The sequence below is a fragment of the Sminthopsis crassicaudata genome, chromosome 3 (assembly GCF_048593235.1).
Source record: "Sminthopsis crassicaudata isolate SCR6 chromosome 3, ASM4859323v1, whole genome shotgun sequence".
Lineage (NCBI taxonomy): Eukaryota > Metazoa > Chordata > Mammalia > Dasyuromorphia > Dasyuridae > Sminthopsis > Sminthopsis crassicaudata.
Genome location: NC_133619.1, coordinates 593248172 through 593266369, shown reverse-complemented (window position 1 = coordinate 593266369; position 18198 = coordinate 593248172).

The window sequence follows — 18198 nt, the reverse complement described above, 5'->3', positions numbered from 1 at the left end:
GTGTTTTCTCTCTTTTGTTCTGATTCTTTTTTCACAACATGACTACTATAGAAATATGTTTAACATGATTGTACATAATAGCCTATATTGAATAGCTTGCTGTCTTGGGAATGGGGGTGGGAAGGAAAGGAAGAAGAAAAATTTGGATCTCAAAATCTTACAAAACTAATGTTGAAAATTATATTTACATGCAATTGGAAAAAATAAAGTGCAAAACCCCCACAACTTTCTTTTTTAAAAAATTATGAACTTGACAAATGATAAACATTTCCAAATATGTAAAAATATAGAAAATGGATCACTTATAAATGCTGAATCTCTATTGCATACAATTTTTAATTTTTTTCTTTATTAAATTTTTTTATTTTTCAAAACATATGCATGGATAATTCTTCAATGTTAGCCCTTGCAAAACCTTGTGTTCCAATTTTCCCCCTCCTTCCCTTACCTCCTCCTCTAGATGGCATATAGTCTAATATTATTACATACAATTTTTAAAAGTAGGTATTAAATGTAATAATTCAGTATCAATGCTACATTTCTTATTTGCATCTCTTTCTGTACTTTCAATGTGTTCTCTTCTCCATGTGTGTATTTTTAATATTTCATTGATAGTTTTTTTTCTTTGTGGGGTACATCATAATCATTATTCTCCCATTCCCCCTCACAAAACGCCCCCTCTCCAAAAAATAAAAATAAAAGCTCTCTCTTGTAACAAATACTTCTAGTCAAGCAAAAGTGATTCACGCATTGTCATGTCTGAAAATGTATAGCTCCTTCCTTTAATCTTTTAGTTGTCTGCCAAGAGGTAGGAGGTATGATTCATCACTGGTCTTCTGGAGTCCTGGCTCATTACTCCATTGATCAGAGTTCTTAAGTCTTTCAAAGTTTTTGTTTGTAATTATGGGATAAATTGTACTTCTGGTTCCGCTCACTTCACTCAGTATTAGGTCATACAAGTCTTCCCAGTTTTCTCTGGATCTGTTCTTTTGATTATTTCTTATACCTCTGCCTTTTTAGTCAAGTCACTGGGCCTCTTTTGGCCTTGGTTGACTATTTCCCAATGAGTGGGATTCATTAAACAAGTAGTTGTATTTGGTGACTGTACTAATTGATAGTGGAGAAATTGTTGTTTGACTCAGGTCAGAAACAGTGAAACATATTGGTACCAAGTTATTAAAGTTAAAGGATCCAGTCTTCCTTTCCTTTTTCATATAAATGTTATTTAATCTTCATTTTTTGAAGAGGACCATTGACATCACAATATCTTGATTCATTTGTGAATTGGGTTTAAGTGAGGCAGTGTTGCACAAAGTCATCAGCCTCACTTTCTCTTCATAAAAGTCCAGTAGCAGGACAAAAGTCAGGACAACTGGCCATGGGTTGGGAAGCAGTGGATGACCTTGCCATCATTGTCTGACAAAGCTCTAAGTGCTCTACAGCATCTGCTTCAGCTGCTTTCATGACTAGTGGAACAGATTGTTCTCTTCTGCCCATTCTGCCAGGAATAGTTGTCACATGCTTGGGGATAGATAACCCCTAACTCGCTGATGGGTCTGAGACCTGTCAATTACTTGGTTCAGTCCATCTGCTGTGACAGTTTTACAGGGTGTGGCTCCTGCGCATGTTCCAGCTTCTTAGGCCACAGGTGAAGGTTGAGTATCAAGTAAACACCAAAAGTATATAAGCAGCCCTCCAAGTGGCTCATACTAGAGGTGATAATCTTCCCTGAACACTCCATACACATAGTTAAGCTATGTAAATTATAAAGCACACAGGCCCTACCCCAGTGTTGCTCACATACTAGTAATTGGTGGAGACACCAAGGAAGATAACCATAAGATATAATAGTTTATGATCAATGCATTAGAGAATCACAGAGGGAAGGTCGTCATAATTGTCCATGACTATCAAGGAAAGCTTTCTGGAAAGGACAGAGTAAATATCACTAGTAATCTGTAGTTAATTGAGAAGATTTCTTTTAACTCTAGATAGAAGAAGACTTCTTGTTGCTTTGAATCTGTCCATGCTAGTACTCCCTCCTTAACAGGTGTTTCCCTCTAGTGGACAAAGAGTGTCTGTTAAGGATTCTCTTTGTGAAAGAATCATAGAAATTAAAGGAACCATTTTTTTTTTTATTATAGCTTTTTATTTACAAGATATATGTATGGGTAATTTTACAACACTGACAATTGCCAAGCCTTTTGTTCCAATTTTTCCCCTCCTTCCCTCCACTCCTTTCCCCAGATGGCAGGTTGACCAATACATGTTATATATGTTAAAGTATAAATTAAATACAATATATGTATACATGTCCAAACGGTTATTTTGCTGTACAAAAAGAATTGGACATGGAAATAGTGTACAATTAGCCTGTGAAGGAAATAAAAAATTCAGGAGGACAAAAATAGGGGTATTGGGAATTCTATGTAGTGGATTCATAGTTCTTTCTCTGGGTGTAGCTGATTCAGTTCATTACTGCTTTATTGGAACTCATTTGGTTCATCTCATTGTTGAAGAGGGCCTTGTCCATCAGAATTGATCATCATATAGTATTGATGTTGAAATATATAATGATCTCCTGGTTCTGCTCATTTCACTCAGCATCAATTCATGTAAGTCTCTCCAGTCTTCCTGGAATCATCCTACTGGTCATTTCTTACAGAACAATAATATTCCATAATATTCATATACCACAATTTATTCAGCCATTCTCCAATTGAGGGGCATCCATTCAGTTTCCAGTGGTCTTGTGATGGAGAGAGCCATCTATACCTAGAGAGAGTACTGTGGGGACTGAATGTGTATCATGACATAGTATTTTCACTTTTTTGTGGTTGTTTGGTTGCATTTTGTTTTCTTTCTCATTTTTTTCTTTTTGATTTGATTTTTCTTGTGCAACATGACAATTATGGAAATATATATATAGAAGAATTGCACATGTTTAACATGTATTGGATTATTTGCTGTCTAGGGGAGGAAGAAAGGAGGGAGAAAAAATGTAACACAAAGTTTTACAAGGGTGAATGTTGAAAACTACTTATGTATATGTTTTGAAAATAAAAAAGCTTTTTTTAAAAAGCATCTTTCTAGGAAATTACTTGGAAAATTACATCCCAAACTTAAATAAAACTAATGGAATTTCTGAATTATGAAATGAGCTGAGGAAATTTTAAAATGTGAATCATGGACTGCCAGGTTTTTTACAGGATTGTAGAGATTTCTTGACAAGTAAGTCTATGTTGTATACTCCTTATTCAATCTTTCTTCTGAGAAAATTAGAATTTAGATCCTTTGTAGGTTTCACTCACAAGAGAAAAAGGCCCATAACTTCCAAGCAAGTAGCTAGATTAACAAGCATCTGATGGAATAATGAAATACAATAAGAATACAACTAACTCATATTTGAATTCACAAAAAGGTGAAACACTTGTTCTCTAGATTCCACCTTGCCCAGGGACTTATAAACATGGCTTACTATACTAGCAAAAGGTCATATCCAGATTTCTTCTCCTTTAGGCTTCAGCTTCTTATATCTTGGCAGCAGGAAGTATAATAGGAGTAATAAATGGAGAAAACTGTTTCCAAGAAACATAATCCATCAGAACTATGTCTGGTACATCAATGGAAGGGGAATGGAAGTGATGATGATATCTCCCTATTTTTTTTCCACCAAAAGTCTCAGGTCTCTGTTTTAAAATTTTTATTTTATTTTTAAATTCAGATTTATTTTATTTAAGTTCTAAATTATCTTCCTCCTCCTTCTCTAGTTGCTGGTAAAGTAAGAAAAACAAAATTGCAAATATGTATAATCATGCAAAATAAACTCCTATATTAGCCATGTTCAAAAAGAAAGAATGAATAGAAAATATGTTTCATTTTGAACTCTGAGTCCCATCAATTCTCTTTCTGGAGGTGGATAGCACTCTTCATGATGAATTCTTTGGAACTGTGATTGTTTCCACCAGTTACTAAATCTTTCAAAATTGATTTTATTTGTAATAATGCTGGTATTATAGAAATTGTTTGCCTGCTTCTTCTTAATTCACTCTGTATCAGTTTATATAAGCCTTCCCAGGTTTTTCTAAAACCATTCCCTTCACCATTTCTTACAGCACAATAGTATTCTATCATATTCATATATCATAACTTATTCGTCCATTCCCCAATTGAGGGGCATCCCCCTCACTTTCCATTTCTTTGCTACCACAAAAAGAGATGCTATAGTTTTATACTCATGAGTTCTTTCTCTTTATCTTTGATCTCCGGACTATAAACATAGTAGCAGAATTACTGAGTCAAAGGATTTAACAGCACTGCTTCATAGCTTTTTGTGCATTGTTCCAAACTGATTTCCAAATATTTGGACTAATTCACAATTTTCCCAACTATGCATTAGTAAATTTGTTTTTCCATTCCTTCCAGTCACTTTCTTTTTTTTTTTCATTTGATTGGTGAAAATGACCAAAACAAATAAACAAATGAATTAGTATCTCAAAATTGTTTCAAATTTCATTTTTCTAATTATTAATGATTTAGAGCATTTTTTCCACATATCTGTTAATAGTTTGCTTTTCTTCCTCTGAAAATTGTCTATTTGAATTCTTTGATTCAGATCTCCTTTTCAAGGACCATCCCAAGCTCAAGTATGCTGAGTGAACCTAATCATCTATAATGCTAACACATTGATCCAAGTAGTCACTATAATTCCTTACCAGTGAACTTAGTTCCCATGTTCATAGTTTACCAAATCATTTTATCTTATACTGGGGGAAGTTGAGAGGATTAGGACTTACCCAAATGCTCTGATGGTATGCTAAAGAGGACACAATGTCATTAACTATTTTCTCTTCTTTAAATTAAATTTTAAAAATTGCAATAAATGACATTTAATGAAATACTGCCTTCTCCTTTCTATGTTCCCACCAAGAAAGACAGAAAAATAAAACCCTTATTACAAACACATATAGTCAAATAAAACAAATTCCCCAACTTGGTCATGTTCAAAAAAAAAAGTCTCAGTTTGCATTGTGAATCTATCATCTCTCTATCAGAGGTGGACAGAATGTTTCACCTTGAGTTTTCTAGAATCACAGTTGGTCATTATGCTGATAGTGTTTCTAAGTCTTTCAAAGGTTTTTTTTTTGTTTGGTTTTTTGTTGTTGTTGTTGTTGTTTTTAATAATGTTGTTACTATTGTACAAATTGTTCTGGTTCTGCTCACTTCATTCTGCATTAATTCCTATGCAACTCATTCAGCATCAGTTCATGTAAATCTTTCCAGGTTTTTCTAAAATCAGCCTGCTCATCATCTCTTATAGAACAATAATGTTCCATTACATCCATATGCCATAACTTATTCAGCAATTCCCCAACTGATAGGAATCCATTCAATTTCCATTTCCTTGCCACTACAAAAAGAGCTGCTACAAACATTTTTGCACATATAGGTCCTTTCCCCTCTTTTATGATATCTTTGGGATACAAACACAGTACTGACACTGCTGGATAAAAGGATGTGCACAGTTTTATAGCCCTTTGGGCATATATACTATTTTACCTTAAGAAATAATGAAATTTCAGAGAAACTAGGGAAGACTTAGATGAACTGATATAACAGTAAAGTAAGCAGAACTAGCAACAACTGCTACTATAACAGCAGCATTAAGATAAACAACTCTGAAAGTTATTTGGGAAAAAATATGGTCAGTGTGATATTCATTCATGATTCTAGAAGATGGATGATGAAACATACCACTTGATGGAGGACTTCTCTATGATGGCTTCCGGTTGAAGAATGAGACATACATATTTTCCCAGATATGGCTAACAGGAGAATTTGTTTTATTTGATTCTGCATATTTCTTACAAAGATTTTGATTGTGTGTGTTTTTTTAAGTTGGGTGATAGATAAGATGTGAAAAGGAGAAAATCAATTGTTAACTGAAAAAGAAATTTTAAATTGGTAATCTGCCTTAACCTCCACTCTTACTCTCTCCCCTCCTACCCAACACACCCAGTACTTTAGAGATCTAAAAGATGCTTGATGGAAACTTGAAGAATCATGGAATATAAGAGTTGGAAGGGAATCAGAAGCCATCTAATCCACCCTGAACCTGAGCAAGAATCCTCTCTATAACTTAACTGACAAGAGGGCATCCAAAAAAACTAATGTGAACTCAGGGGATTGGGACTGGATCTGGGATTTCATTAATATACAGAACTGTCTGATGAGGAAACCCTACTTTTCTATACCCTAGGGATATTGCCTTAGAGAGTTCATTGAATACCAAGAAGTTAAGTGACTTGCCCTTTCTATATCAGAGGTAGGACTGGAGCCCAAATCCTCCTGAGCTTGAGAACAGCTTTCTATCCATTCTGCTACACTGCTTTTCACTGTAAGATTGTTGTTGCTGAAAATGTTTGTGGCAGCCCTCTTTGCAGTGGCCCCAAACTGGAAACTGAGTGGATGCCTATCATTTGGGGAATGGCTGAATAAGTTATGGTATATGAATGTAATGGAATATTATTGTTCTATAAGAAACAATCAGCAGGATAATTTCAGAAAAGCCTGAAGAGACTTACATGAATTGATGCTAAGTGAAGTGAATAGAACTAAGAGAACATCATACACAGCAACAAGATTATGTGATGATTAAGTCTGATGGATGTGGCTCTTTACCACAATGGTGTGATTCAGGCCAATTCTAGTATACTTGTGATGGAGAGAGTCATCTGCATCCAGAAAGAGGACTATGGGGACTGAATGTGGATCACAACATAGTACTTTTTTTTTTACAATTTTTGTTGTTCCTTGCTTGTTTGTCTTTTTTCTTTCTCATTTTTTCCCATTTGATCTGATTTTTCTTGTGCAACATGATAAATGTAGAAATGTGCTTAGGAGAATTGCACATGTTTAATCTATATTGCATTGCTTGCTGTCTAGGAAAAGAAGAAGTAGAGAGGAAGGGGGGAAAATGGAATACAAGGATTTTCTAGAGTGAATGCTGCACTATCTTTGCAAGTATTTTGAAAAATAAAAGATTATTATTATTATGAGAGAGAGAGAAGGAGAGAGGAAAAGAAGGAGAGAGAGGGGAGAGGAAAAGAGAGAAAGAAAGAATGAGAGAGAGAGGGAGGAAGGGGAAGGTAGAAAGAAAAAGAGAAGGACAGGGTGGAAGAGAGAGAAAGAGAAAGAGAAGAGAGAGAGGGGGATGAAAGGAGAGGGAGAGAGAGAAAGGAAGAGAGAGAGAGGAAGAGAGAGGGAGGAGAGAAGAAAAGAGAAAGGGAGAGGGAGAGAAAGAAGGAGAGGGAAAAGGAAAGAGAGAGAGAGAGAGAGGGAAAGGGAGAGAAAGATATTTTAAGGGAGTGACAAAAGACAAAAAAATCTGTTTTGTGAACTGAGATTGTTTTTTACATTTTTAAGTGATTGAAAAAAAATTTTACAAGATGAAAATGACCCATTTGTATTAAAAACACTAGAAAATATAGTAATAAATTGACTTTTTCTTAAAATAGTCAGTAGCATTTATTTAAAATCATTAGCAAGCATCATATGTAATGGAGATAAACCATTACTATTCAATATTGTATTAGAAATGCTAGCTTTGGCAATAAGAGAAGAAAAAGAGAATAAAGGAATAAAAGTAGATAATAAGAAAATTATCACTCTTTGCAGATAATATCATAGTATACTTAGAGAAGAATCAATTTAAAAACTACTAGAAATAATCCACAGCTTTAGTAAAGTTGCAGGATACAAAATAAATCCACATAAATCATTATCATTTTTATACATCACTAATAAAACCCAACAGCAAGAGATACGAAGAGAATTTCCATTTAAAATAACTATTGATAGTATAAAATATTTAGGAATCTATCTGCTAAGGGGAAGTCAGGAACTATGTGAGCAAAACTACAAAACACTTTCCACACAAATAAAGTAAGGTCTAAACAATTGGAAAAATATCAAGTGCTTTTAGATAGGTTAAGTGAATAAAATAAAGATGACAATACTACCGAAACTAACCAACTTATTTAGTGCTATACCAATCCAACTTCCAAGAATCTATTTTACTGAATTAGAAAAAAATAACAATAAAATTCATCTGGAAGAAAAAAAGGTCAGGAATTTCAAGGGAATTAAAAAAAAAAAAAAAAAAAAAAAAAAGCAAATGAAGGTGGCCTAGCTATACCAGATCTAAAACTATATTATAAAGCAGAGGTCATCAAAAGTATTTTATAGTGGCTAAGAAATGGAGCAGTTAATCAGTGGAATAGATTAGATTCACAGAACAAAATAGTCAACAACTATAGCAATCTAGTATTTGACAAACCCAAAGACCCCAGTTTTTGAGATGTCTTCAGCCAGACAAAGGTGGAAGTTGGAATAAATTTGACTCTGCCTCCGAGAGAGTAGGCTTGTGGGCTTCTGACTTGTGAATCTGCTGAAAGTCCAAGAGTCGGCTTGTCCTGTAGTGGGCTTGTGAACTCCTCCTTATATATGCTCTCTAAAGGTGTGAATGTGTGAACTAATGTGTGAACTTCTTTAAAGGTATGAACTCCTTTAAAGGTGTGAACTAAGTACATAAGCATTAGCACCTTGTTTCAAGTTCTGGCCTATAACATCTCCTGTTTTCTTTTGATTTAGAACATAAGGTGATCATGACCTCCCTGACTTTTCAAGGAGGTGAGAACCCAAAAAAAGAAGGTGATCATGTCTTCCCTGACTGTTTAAAAAAGGAGTGAAAACACCATAAAAAGGAGGTGGTCATGCCCTCCCTGACTTCTCAGGAAGGGAAATGAAAACACCAAAGGAAATGGGAAATCAAATCAGATTAGCGGGTTTCTGAAGGGGCTCACTTGAAACAGGTATACATTAATCCATCAATATGGGAGGTATTACACATAATTACATAAATTACAAAAGCACATAGTAACATAACACAGCTAGTAGTGATGTAACAAATAACATGAATCAACATGAGGAATTATACATGTCCATACATCCCAGAAATAGTCCAAAAGGAATCTATTGTTCATTAGTTCATGTGCTAGGAATCCAATAATTCCTGCAAGTTTTGAAGTCCTGCAATAGTCTCATCTTGTGTTAGGGAATCCAATGATTCCTGCTGGTTTTCAAGTCCTACAACAGTCCTTATCAACAATTTTTCATCTCAAGGAATCCAATGATTCCTGATGGTTTTCAAGTCCTGTAACAGTCTTTATCAACAATTTTTCATCTCAAGGAATCCAATGATTCCTGCTGGTTTTAAAGTCCTGCAACAGTCTCATTATCAGCCATGCTCTTTCAGTGTCAGATGTTTCTTAGATCTTCTCTTTTGTTTTGAGGTCTTTCTCCTTTTCTATCTCTCTCCAGATGCTTATTGCCACCCATCTGTTTCCTTCTCCATCTGTAAAAATACAAGCAAACCCTCTCTCCCAAGCAGTTAACCTATCTAATCCCTTCTATTTACCACTTTTGGGATTTTTCCTCATTACCTCACAATTACATTGGAGCTGTTCACACTGTACACTGACCTTCTGTTAGTTTAAAAGCCCTTTATTCCTCCCAATTGAAATCCCTTTCTGCTCTCTGTTTGCTTTTTGGCTGACTGATCATGTAATCCCTTTCTGCCATGTGATTGCTTTTTGACTGATAGATCACATCAGAGTCCTGATCTTCTAAAGACTCTCTGGGTGTAAACTCAAATGCCGCATCTATCTTTTATATAATATCTTGGGGCTGGGCCCTGCCTCTCATTTGCCTGGGTCAATCTACATTCTGAGACCCAGTGAAAACCCTTGTGGTATTTTGTACATAGGGTTTTAGGTCTTCTCTCAGCCTGTCTTTTCAATCTATTTCCATATCTACACTGAGTTCTAAGATGTCCTATTTTTCCACACTGAAAACATCGATGATTTTCTCTAGAAGTCCCTTGCCAAGAGGGACCCTGTCTTCCCATATTCATCATAGTTTGGGTATAATAAGCATTTGTGCCTCTGTGGCACAACATCTTATGACCTCCTCTAAAGGATTATCTTTGTGTAGTCCTCATATAATTCTTCTGCAAACCTCATTGGCAGTTTCCTTAGCCAGATGTCTGGTCATTATTACTGTAGCTGCATTTTCTCCAGTGGTTCTTGTGACAGCTGTCTGCAAACATCCCACAAAATCAGCAAAAGGTTCATTGGGACCTTGCTTTATTTTTGTGAAGGCTTCCCCTTGATCTTTTTGTCTGGGGAGGGAACCCCAAGCGTTTGTTGCAGCAGCAGCAATCTGTTCATAAACTGTTATGGTAATTAATCTGTGCTGAATTCTCTCCATAGTGACCTCCTCCAGCTAGTTGGTCAAAAGTGATTTATACATTAACTCCTGTTTGCCTATTGCATCTGGCTTGAATCCTACATAATTCATGATACTCCAAAAGCCACAACAAGTTTTGTCCAGGTTCTAAACATGTCCTTGCTGTGGATTTCCAATCACTTGGGATTAGGATTTCATAAGATAAATTATCTAGTAACATCTTAACATAAGAAGATGTAGCCCCATAAAGAGCGCAACCCTTTTTCAAATCCTTAATTTTCTCCAGATCAAAAGGAATGTGAACTTTAAAGGTGTGAACTAAGTACATAAGCATTAGCACCTTGTTTCAAGTTCTGGCCCATAACAGTTATGGAATATTATTGTTCTGTAAGAAATAACCAGCAGGATGATTTCAAAGAGGCTTGGAGAGACTTACATGAACTTATGCTGAGGGAAGTGAGCAGAACCAGGAAATCATTATACACGGCAACAACAAAACTATACCAGGATCAATTTTGATGGACATGGCTCTCTTCAACAATGAGATGATTCAAACCATTCCAATTGTTCTGTGATGAAGAGAGCCATCTACATTCAAAGAGGGGACTGTAGGAGCTGAGTGTGGACCACAACATAGCATTCTCATTCTTTCTGTTGTTTGCTTATATGTGGTTTTCTTTCCCAGTTTTTTTTTCCTTCTTGATCCAATTTTTCTTGTGCAGCAAGGTAACTGTATAATTGTGTATGTATACAATATGTATGCATATATTGGATCCAATACTGGATCCAATACATATATTGGATACATAATACAATATGTATACATATATTGGATTTAACATGTATTTTAACGTATTTAACATGTATTGGACTACCTGCCATCTAGGGGAGGAGGTGGGATGAAGGAGGAGATAATTTGGAACAGAAGGCTTTGCAAGGGTCAATGATGAAAAATTATCCATGCATATGTTTTGTAAATAAAAAAGTTTAATAAAAATAAAATAAAATGAAAATGATATGACATTCAAATTCTAGTGTTCATAAATGAAGTTTTTCTAGAATGTAGTCATATATGTTCATTTATTTCAACCATTTAATTTGTTTTGTCTATGGTCTAATTCTCTCTCCAACAGCAGAAGTGAGTAGTTGTGACGAAACTTTATGTATGGGGGGTCCTCACTGCTTCTCATAGAATTCTCAGTATACTACGAAGTACAGTAACACAGTTATAACTTCACAGAATTTAGAGTACTATATGTATCATTTACCACAATTTTTAAAAATTATTTTGTAATCATTGTATCCCCATCATGTCAAAATAGTGCAGATAGGTGGGACTGTGCATATAGATCATCAGGCCTGAAGTCAGAAAGTTTCAGTTTCCAGAGTACAAATCTGGTTTGACAGGTATGACCCTTGACAAGTCACTTCACCCTGTTTGCCTCAATTTCCTCATCTGTTAAATAAGCTGGCAAAGGAAATGGCAAACCGCTGCAGTAACTCTGCCAAAGGGGTAATTAAGAGTTGAACACAACAAAAGCAGTATGTCAAAACAAGAAAAAAGGGAGGGGAAGGTTTAATATGATTTAAAAACTCGGGGCAAAATTGAAATTTTTCTGAATTAGAATGCCTCTCAATTGCTATTTTTGTACACTGAATGATTCAGCTTTTGCTACAGAATTGACAATATTCCTTAATGAACTCGACTGAAAAAGCAAAGACAAAGTAGCTCTTAGATGTGAAACTTCTACCGAAGTAAGATGAATTAGACAATTAATGTAGTTGGAAGCACAAATAATATTAAACTGGCTTATATATTTCCCATGCTGCCAAAAGTTAAAAGAAGACGCAAGATCTTCATTCTTCCACAAATTTTCAGAAGTGTTGTCTAAGCCCAAACTACAGTTTCAGCAACATTTTTCAGATCTTGATGCAAATACAAAGGAAATTTCAATATTTCAAAAATCCATTTAACTGTTCAGTTGAAAAACTTCTACCGATTTTTCAAATGGAAATGATTAATCTGCAGAAAGGCAAATATCAAGAGAAGGACCTAATATAATTCTACAAATGCCTTCTAAGAAATAAATATAATCAATTAAAATCATATACTCATGGATTGATATTAGTATTTGGCAGCACTTATCTGCGTGAAGACATTTTCAAAGATAAACTATGAAATCACATTATAGAACAAATAAACATCTGCAATCAATTTTGATGATAAGAAATGCAACTTTGGACTTCAATTAAGTGAAATGACATCTCCCCCCAATTCCATTCTTCTCATTTGCATAATTGTCTTACAAATATATATATATATATACATACACATACATGTATGTATATATAATACATGTACATTCAATTATAATCATATTTCAAATTTTATGAACTGAAAATTTATGGAACTTTGCTTTCTTTCTTGTCATATAAGTTGCAATTGTTGTTCAATTGTATCTGAATCCTTGTGACACTAATTTGGAGTTTGCTTAGCAAGATACTGGAGTTGTTTGCCATTTTTATATCCAGCCCGTTTTACAGATGAAGAACTAAGGCAAACAAGATTAAGTGACTTGCTCAGGGTCACCCAGCTCATGAAGATGAGCATTCCTGATTACAAGACCAGTGTTCTATCTGTTCTGCCACCTAACTGCCTGTGTTATATAAGTACCTACACAATATCCTTGATTTTTCTTTTCCTTTGATTTGTTATCCCAGAAAGCTTGAAATATTTACCATAAGGTGTTTTACATAAAAAGTTGTCTTATCCTTGCTCTAGAGACTAGAAGTATCAAATACTCAACATATAGTCCAATAATAGTGAAACATATGTGGCTAAAGTCAATCACTCTTCTGGTATTTCTGGGTCTCAAAGTCTTTTCTTTCAAAATGGAGTGCTCAGAAAGTTCAAATCGTGAATGCCAGGACTAGCCTTCTCTTAACTTCAAAGCCAGCTCTTTTCTTTGCTGCCAGGAGTTATATTCCTTGCAACTGTTTTCAGCCATGAGGGACAACCTCTATGTATATTTGTCTGCCTTGATTGTATGTTTCTGCTCTCTCACCTGGGCTTTGAGCTGCATCCAGGACATCCAATTTCAGATTTCCATTAAGGTAGTTGATGTTGTGGGACTGGGGCTGAGGAGAGAGATTAGTTTTACAGATCTGGATAAAGATGAAAGTTAAATCTAAGGAAACTGATTAGATTATCAAGTGAAAAATGCAGAAGAAGAGAAAAGGATCCAGAATAGAACCTTGGGGAAACCCAAGATAAATAGATATGACATGGAAGAACATCTAGCAGAGTAGATCAAGAAAGAGTAGTCAGGGGCAGCTAGGTGGCACAGTGAATAGAGTACCAGCCCTGAAGTCAGGAGGACCTGAGTTCAAATCTGGCCTCAGATACTTTCTGTGACCCTGGGCAAGAAACTTAACCCCAATTGCCTCAGCAAAAAAAAAAAAAAAAAAAAAAAGTAGTCAGAGAGATAGGAGAGATAGGAGAAGAACCCAGAAAGAAGAGTCATTAGAGAACAGAGATTATCCAGAAGAAGATTATCAATAAAGATTGTACAAGACCTCAGAGGAGTTAAGAATGAGAAGGATTACACTAATACATTTTTGGTGGAGTTGTGAAATGATCTGACCATTCTGGAGAGCAATCTGAAACTATTCCCAAAGGACTATCAAACTGTGCATGTCCTTTGATCCAGCTGTGCCACTACTGGATCTGTATCCCAAGGAAATCATAAAGAAGGAAAAAGGACCCACATGTGCAAAAATAGTTGTAGAAGCTCTTTTAGTGGTAGAAAAGAATTGGAAAATGAGTAGATGCCCATCAATTGGGGAATGGCTGAATAAACTGTGGTACATGAAGATAATGGAATATTATTGTTCTATAAAAATGATGAATAAGCTGATTTTAGAAAAGCCTGGAAGATGCTGAGTGAAACAAACAGAACCAGGAATATATTGTACACGATAACAGCAAGAATGTGCGATGATCAACTATGAAAGATTTGGTTCTTCTCAGTGGTTTGATGATCCAAAGCAATCCCAATAGACTTTGGACAGAAAATGCCATCTGCATCAAGAAAAAGAAATATGGAGATTAAATATAAATCAACACATGCTATGTTCACTTCTTTTAAATTTTTTTCTCTCTCATGGTTTTTCATTTTTGCTGATTTTGTTCTCCCAACATGATTCAAAATTAATGTGTGTTAAAATAATTTTTTTAAAAAAAAGGAATGAGAAAGATTGAGAAAAGGTCATTAAATCTGTCAATTAAAAGATCACTGATAACTTTGGAAAGAGCAGTTTCAATTGATCGAGGAGGGTGAAAGGAAGATCACAGGTTTAGAAGCAATGGAGAGAAGAAAAGATACCTGCTGTAGGTAGCTTTCTCAAGGAATTTGAAAGAAATAAGATAATAGTTAGAAGGGATGGCTCAATCAAGTAAACTTTTTTTTTTTTAATGTTTTAAGTAATAGCTTTTTGTTTTCAAAATATATGCATTCACCCTTGCAAAACCTTTTGTTCTAAATTTTTTTTTGCCCTTCCTTTTTTCCACCCCTTCCCTAGATAGCAAGTAATCCAATATATGTTAACCATGTATAATTCTTCTATACATATTTCCACATTTATTATGTTGCTCAAGAAAGATCAGATCAAAAAGGGAAAAGCATTCTTATGTAGTTCTTAGAGGCATGAGTAATTCTCTTAAACAATGAATAGTTTAGGGATTCTTAACCTGGCATCCCATGAGCTTGTCTTTTAAAAAATATTTTGATAATTATATTCCAATATAATTGACTTTTTTTGTAATAATGTTTTATTTTTTGTGTTTAAAAACATCATTCTGAGAATGGGTCCAAGGGCTTTACCAGATAGCCAAAGGGGTCAAGAACATAACCCAAAATTAAGAACTCTTGGGCTAGATAGATAGTTTCTCTGTAGTGCCCCTTTTACCTAAAGATCAAGACCAATAATCCTCTCAAACTGGTTAAGGATCTTCTTTTCAATTTGCTGTGGGGATGTAGGAAAATTCTTTAAAAATTTTTTTTTTATTTTATTAGTTTTTTTATACCTGATATATGAATGGGTAATTTTACAACATTGACAATTGCCAAACCTTTTGTTCTAATTTTCCCCTCCTTCACCCCCCACCCAGGTTGACCAATACATGTTAAATATGTTAAAATATAAATTAAATACAATATATGTATACATGTCCAAACAGTCATTTTGTTGTATAAAAAGAATCGGACTTTGAAATAGTGTACAATTAGCCTGTGAAGGAAATCCAAAATGCAGGCAGACAAAATTAGAGGGATTGGGAATTCTATGTAGTGGTTCATAATCATCTCCTAGAGTTCTTTTGCTGGGTGTAGCAGGTTCAGTTCATTACTGCTCTATTGGAACTGATTTGGTTCATCTCATTGTTGAAAATGGCCACATATGATCATCATATAGTATTGTTGAAGTATACAACGATCTCCTGGTCCTGTAGGAAAATTCTTTATCCATTCCTTTATACTGGCATTCAGAACCCTCTATAATTTGATTATTAGCTTTATCTCATGCTTCTTCCTTCCATGGAATATCCATTTCAGCCAAACTTGATTATTACTAATTTATAACTCCAATTAATCAAGAAACAATGTACAAGAATTTATTAAGTACCTAGTTGAAAACATGTACATATATAAGTGTATTGGGAACTAAGTGCATACCTAAATCACCAGAGATGTCATCCACCTGAAAAATGCTGAGGATCTGCCTCTGAGTGAGTGGAGAACTATATACTATTAGTGGACATTCTATGTTATCCAACCATGTTGGGAGTGCCCTTTATCCATTGATTATTGGTGCAGTGGATAAAAGTCCTGGATCTGGAATCAGGAAAACTCATCTTCAACAATTCCAATCAACAATTCCTTAGACACTTACTAGCTATGTGACCCTGGGCAAGTCACAATCCTGTTTGTTTTAGTTTTCTCATCTGTAAAATGAGTTGGAGAAGGACATGGCAACCCACTGCAGTGGGTTTGCCAAGAAAAACCCAAATGTAGCCCTGGAGAGTCAGACGTGATTGAACAATAACAAAAATATATACACACATATGTAATGTATAAAACAAATACAAAATAAATGAATTGTAGTTTGGCAATAGAGGACTAGGACCTGGGGGAACCAGAGAAATATTTATATTTTCATATAAAAACACCTAAACTTTCAGTCAAGTATTTATTCAATGTCTACTATACATCAGGCACTAGGATACATATACAATGAAACAATCTTTACATGAAATGAGCTTACTTTCTAATAGAGGAGAATACAAAGTACACAAATATATTCAGCATAAAGTATGCATCCATATGTGTACATACCTATCTACCTATACAAAGAGTAAATAGGGAAATAAGAAAAGACTTCATGAAGAAAACATTTAGCAGGTACCTAATTGAAAATGGTGCCTGACTGCATCTTAAAGGAAGATGACTTGCCAAGCAGGAGATAAAGAGTGTGAATTCCTGGCATGGTAGGAGGTAAAGCTTGAGCTTTGTCCATGACTGCAAGGGATCCTCCTACCCTTTCTGTCTCCTTTCTTTCCAACCCTTCTGTCTTCAAGGCTAATTCTGATGCTCATTCCTCCAGGAAGCCTTTCTAGACATACCCCCTATCCCAACTGATGCCATCTCTGAAATTTCTCCTAGTATATTCCCAGAATCTCTCTTTTATCTTGATATAGCTTTCTCTTGTATCATAATTATTTGTATATTTGTCTTCCTCCCCTCCATCCAATTAGGTTCTAGGTTACATACAAGCAGACTCAATGCAAGCCAAATATAGTGTTGATTAAGTATAGAGTAGCCTGGGTTCAAGTACTGCTTCTGACACTATGTGATTTTGGGCAAGTCATGAAATCTGAACCTCAATTTCTCATCAGTAAAGTGGGAAATCTGCCAACATTACAGAATTGATGTCAAGATCAAATAAAATAATGTGAGCAAAGTTATTTGCCAATGCTAAAACCCTATGTAAATGAAAGTGGCTTTATTTCCTGTATTTCCAATCCCCAAAGGGGTACAGAAACTTGCACAGGGAAAGTTCTTCATATTCCTTTGCATTACATTGAATTGAGGAAGTGATGTTTCCTCTTGTGAACTCACATCCCCCACTACTTCCACCATAGCTTGCTCACTGCCCACCCCTCAGCCCATATCAGAGACTAGAAACCATTTCCTCCTCATCTGGCCCCACCCCTCCCACTTCTGAAAAAGAATTGTAGTTAAATCAAGTCATAGATGGAATCAGTTTGTCAGTAAACATGAATTTTTAAAAATACTATGTGTCAGGAATTTTGCTAAGTGTAGAGATACAAATGAAGGCTAGAGATACAAAATAAAGATACAAATAGCTCCTGTTTCTAAGGAGATTACTCTGTTTTGGAGGAAGACAAAAAGATACACAAGAATCTATCCAGAGTAGATAGAAGCCTATAAGATTCATCAGTCTACTCCTCTATGATCCCACTCACCATCTCTGGAACTTTTCAGAGGAAAGTACCCCTCTATGTCCACCACGCCACAATGTACATGGCTTTTCCCACCAGAATATAACTAGTTAAAGACAAAGCATCCAAATACAAGCAGGAAAGACATTTCCTAACTTCAAGGAATTTATATTCTAATTGGGGACACAAAAAGGGAGGGAAGATAAGTAGATAACATGGAGGTATACATACCTTCTGATGTGGAGGCCTAATTTGAGACAAGATGAAATGAAAGCTCACCTATCGGAGCTGGATGTCCTAGGTACAAAATCCAGTGTTCTGTATTTGGAGGGCACTATTATAGCCTGAGTGCTAACAAGATGTAACATAAG